Below are 5,000 nucleotides of genomic sequence, written 5' to 3' on the forward strand. Positions count from 1 at the left end.
GGCCGGCCGCCCGCGCGGAGCAATCCGCGGCGGGGTCGTGTCCGGTTGCCTTTCCACTCGCCGCGGGGCGGGGCCGTTCCGGTGTGCGGTGGGCCGCACTTCTCCCCTAGTAGGACGTCGCGACCCGCTGGGTGCCGGCCTACGGCCCGGGTGCGCAGCCTGTCCTTCCGCGGGCCTCGGTTCGCGTCTGTTGGGCAGAGCCCCGGTGTCCTGGCTGGCTGCCCGGCGGTATATCTGGAGGAGTCGATTCGCCCCTTTGGGCGCTCGGGCTCCCGGCAAGCGCGCGCGGTTCTTCCCGGATGACGGACCTACCTGGCCCGGCCCCGGACCCGCGCCGCTGTTGGCTCGGGATGCTCTCGGGCGGAATAATCGCTCCCGTCAGCGGCGCTTCAGCTTTGGACAATTTCACGACCCGTCTTGAAACACGGACCAAGGAGTCTAACATGTGCGCGAGTCATTGGGCTGTACGAAACCTAAAGGCGTAATGAAAGTGAAGGTCTCGCCTTGCGCGGGCCGAGGGAGGATGGGGCTTCCCCGCCCTTCACGGGGCGGCGGCCTCCGCACTCCCGGGGCGTCTCGTCCTCATTGCGAGGTGAGGCGCACCTAGAGCGTACACGTTGGGGCCCGAAAGATGGTGAACTATGCCTGGCCAGGACGAAGTCAGGGGAAACCCTGATGGAGGTCCGTAGCGATTCTGACGTGCAAATCGATCGTCGGAGCTGGGTATAGGGGCGAAAGACTAATCGAACCATCTAGTAGCTGGTTCCCTCCGAAGTTTCCCTCAGGATAGCTGGTGCTCGTACGAGTCTCATCCGGTAAAGCGAATGATTAGAGGCCTTGGGGCCGAAACGACCTCAACCTATTCTCAAACTTTAAATGGGTGAGATCTCCGGCTTGCTTGATATGCTGAAGCCGCGAGCAAACGACTCGGATCGGAGTGCCAAGTGGGCCACTTTTGGTAAGCAGAACTGGCGCTGTGGGATGAACCAAACGCCGAGTTAAGGCGCCCGAATCGACGCTCATGGGAAACCATGAAAGGCGTTGGTTGCTTAAGACAGCAGGACGGTGGCCATGGAAGTCGGAATCCGCTAAGGAGTGTGTAACAACTCACCTGCCGAAGCAACTAGCCCTGAAAATGGATGGCGCTGAAGCGTCGTGCCTATACTCGGCCGTCAGTCTGGCAGTCATGGCCGGTCCTTGCGGCCGGCCGCGAAGCCCTGACGAGTAGGAGGGTCGCGGCGGTGGGCGCAGAAGGGTCTGGGCGTGAGCCTGCCTGGAGCCGCCGTCGGTGCAGATCTTGGTGGTAGTAGCAAATACTCCAGCGAGGCCCTGGAGGGCTGACGCGGAGAAGGGTTTCGTGTGAACAGCCGTTGCACACGAGTCAGTCGATCCTAAGCCCTAGGAGAAATCCGATGTTGATGGGGGCCGTCATAGCATGATGCACTTTGTGCTGGCCCCCGTTGGGCGAAAGGGAATCCGGTTCCTATTCCGGAACCCGGCAGCGGAACCGATACAAGTCGGGCCCCTCTTTTAGAGATGCTCGTCGGGGTAACCCAAAAGGACCCGGAGACGCCGTCGGGAGATCGGGGAAGAGTTTTCTTTTCTGCATGAGCGTTCGAGTTCCCTGGAATCCTCTAGCAGGGAGATAGGGTTTGGAACGCGCAGAGCACCGCAGTTGCGGCGGTGTCCCGATCTTCCCCTCGGACCTTGAAAATCCGGGAGAGGGCCACGTGGAGGTGTCGCGCCGGTTCGTACCCATATCCGCAGCAGGTCTCCAAGGTGAAGAGCCTCTAGTCGATAGAATAATGTAGGTAAGGGAAGTCGGCAAATTGGATCCGTAACATCGGGATAAGGATTGGCTCTGAGGATCGGGGCGTGTCGGGCTTGGTCGGGAAGTGGGTCAGCGCTAACGTGCCGGGCCTGGGCGAGGTGAGTGCCGTAGGGGTGCCGGTAAGTGCGGGCGTTTAGCGCGGGCGTGGTCTGCTCTCGCCGTTGGTCGGCCTCGTGCTGGCCGGCGGTGCAGGATGCGCGCGCCTGCGCGGCGTTCGCGCCCCGGTGCTTCAACCTGCGTGCAGGATCCGAGCTCGGTCCCGTGCCTTGGCCTCCCACGGATCTTCCTTGCTGCGAGGCCGCGTCCGCCTTAGCGTGCTCCTCCGGGGGCGCGCGGGTGCGCGGATTCTCTTCGGCCGCCATTCAACGATCAACTCAGAACTGGCACGGACTGGGGGAATCCGACTGTCTAATTAAAACAAAGCATTGCGATGGCCCTAGCGGGTGTTGACGCAATGTGATTTCTGCCCAGTGCTCTGAATGTCAACGTGAAGAAATTCAAGCAAGCGCGGGTAAACGGCGGGAGTAACTATGACTCTCTTAAGGTGGCCAAGTGGCGGCGGTGTGGCTGCATCCGGACTTGGCTTTTCGAAGTGCGGTCTTGATGTAGTCGTGCTGCTGCTGCGAGGTGCCTTCCTTGGGTTATAGTTACAGGGAGAGTGATGCGCAATACATGGGCTTAGCCCTCTTAGCCTCTCCTCTCCTGCGGTCTTCTCCCCTTCTCGTGGGCCCGCTGATTTTCGCAGAGTGGAAGACCGCACCAGGGGCTTGGGGGGGTTACCAGCCCCCCCTCGCATTATCCCTTTATAGTTGGGGGCAGCCTACAAGATACAAGAGATGGTGGCCCTTCCGCTGAAGGTGCCACCCCAGCTACCCCAGCACCTATCCGGCCAACCGGCCGTAACGAAAATGCGATAGTTTGTGTAGCTCCCTTTGCTTGCAGTGAGTGCCACCGCACTTTTACCACGAAGAACGGTCTCGGGGTCCATCGCCGCCGCCAACACCTTGCGGCCGCCAACGCTGAGATCGTGACGGAGAGGCATCGCGCGAGGTGGACGGAGGAAGAAGTCCTGTCGCTCGCCAGGGCAGAGGCCGAACTGTTCCTTGAGAGGGACGCCCGGTTCTTCTTCGTTAATCAAGAGCTTATTATGATGTTCCCCGACCGAACGCTTGAGGCAATCAAGTGCCGACGGCGGCAAGCTGCCCACAAGCAGCTTGTCCGCCAATTCATGGAGGCGCTTGAGATCGGTCGGGGGGAAGAGCCGGCGTCCCGCCGGGGAGCAGCGAGCTCGCTGCCTGACGCGGGCGAAGCCGCTGCGCCGCCCGTCGACGCAGCCGAGGACTTCGCGGCCGACACCACCGGGCCGCCGCCGGAGGGGCCGACTGACGCCGCCATCTGGGAGCATCTGGCGGGGCTACCTGCTTCCGCCCAGCGTTTCTCTGCTCTGGATCGAGTCATTGGTCTGGGGCGGGGCACGCCGCCCGATGTCATCCTGGGCATGCTCCCGGATGCCCTTGCGTCGGTCGGGTCCAGGGGGGAGAGGTCGATCACCAGGGCACAGCGGCCGCGTCAATCATCCAAGCGGCCGCCTGCCGCCCCGCCGCTGCAGAAGCGCAAGCTGCGCCGCTGGGAGTTCGCGCGGACACAGGACGCCTTCCGCAGGTCGCGTGCACGTTGCGTGCGCGGCTTGCTGGGCGGCACCCTGCTGCAGCCGCCACCCGACATCCCCGGTCTGCTGGACTTCTGGGCGGACCTCTTCACGAAGAGGCCGATCTCCACCGCTGGCTTCATCCGTGACCGCCTTCTCCCGCACTCGGAGCCTGTCGCTCCTGAGTGCCTATGGGGGCCGGTCACACGTGAGGAGGTCGCTGCTGCCTTGCCGCCCAGGGGATCGGCGGCCGGGCCGGACGGCCTGACTCCAGCGGAGCTGCGGCGCCTGCCGCATGAAGTCCTGGTGAAACTCTTGAACCTCTTCCTCCTGGCCCGCGCCCTCCCCGAGCGTCTGCTTCGCGCCCGGACGTCACTTCTCCCCAAAACGGCTGCACCAACATCCCCCGCTGACTTTCGCCCCATTACGGTCTGCTCGGTGTTGGCGCGGACCTTTCACAAGGTTCTCGCGTCACGCCTGATGCGTGCATGTGCTGTGGACGAACGTCAGCGGGCATTCATCCCCCGGGATGGGATGTTGGAAAACACCTTCATCTTGGACACTGCTCTCACCGACGCAGTCCGCTCCTGTCGCTCTGTTTTTGTGGCATCGATCGACGTCTCTAAAGCGTTCGATTCGGTGGACCATGCTGCCCTCCGCCCCGTGCTGAGGGCTCATGGCCTGCCGGATTGCTTTATTGAGTACGTCGAAAGGTGTTACGAGGGTAGCACGACAGTGATAGCGGGCGGCGCCGACGTGGGCGTGCCCCTGCAGCCGGCAAGGGGTGTGCGTCAGGGTGACCCCCTCTCCCCCCTCCTTTTCAATTTTGCGGTGGACTATGTTTTGAGTCAACTTCCCTCCCACATCGGAGCTCGGATCCTCGGCCGCAGAGTCAACGCTGCGGCCTTCGCAGATGACGTCCTGCTTTTTGCATCGACCGCGAGGGGATTGCAGTCCCTCATCGACGCAGCCGTCGCAGCCCTCGGCCATCTGGGGCTGCAGATCAACGCCCGGAAGTGTTTCACCCTCGCTTTAGTCGCGTCTGGGCGTGACAAGAAGGTGAAGGTCGACGCCGACGTTACCTTCAAAGCGGGCAACGCCACCATGCCCGCCCTACGTGTGGGTGAAACCTTCCGGTATCTGGGACTGCAATTCTCCACCGCGGGTCGCTGCGTGTTCAACCCACGACGCCACCTGGTGGAGCAGCTGGACGTCATCTCCCGAGCTCCGCTTAAGCCGCAACAGCGCCTCTACGCCCTCACCAACGTACTTCTCCCAGGCCTGTACCACGGGCTGGCCCTCAGCCGCACCCGAGTGGGTGCGTTGAAAGCGGCAGACGTGACCATCCGGGCCGCCGTCAGGAGATGGTTCCGCCTTCCGGCGGACACTCCCCTGGGCTACTTCCATGCTCCTGTAGCCCAGGGAGGCCTCGGCATCCCATCATGCCGATGGATGGGGCCAACACTCCGCCGGTCCCGTCTCCTGGCGCTGAAGAGGATTGGACCAGCCCCCGACGGTGCA

General features: G+C 62.9%; 1 pseudogene; it reads left to right on the top strand.

Annotated features, from left to right (window-relative positions):
* Positions 1–5,000, top strand: part of LOC126475621 (large subunit ribosomal RNA) — a 7,951-nt pseudogene that overhangs the window by 509 nt on the left and 2,442 nt on the right.

Source organism: Schistocerca serialis, chromosome 4 (assembly GCF_023864345.2).
Source record: "Schistocerca serialis cubense isolate TAMUIC-IGC-003099 chromosome 4, iqSchSeri2.2, whole genome shotgun sequence".
Lineage (NCBI taxonomy): Eukaryota > Metazoa > Arthropoda > Insecta > Orthoptera > Acrididae > Schistocerca > Schistocerca serialis.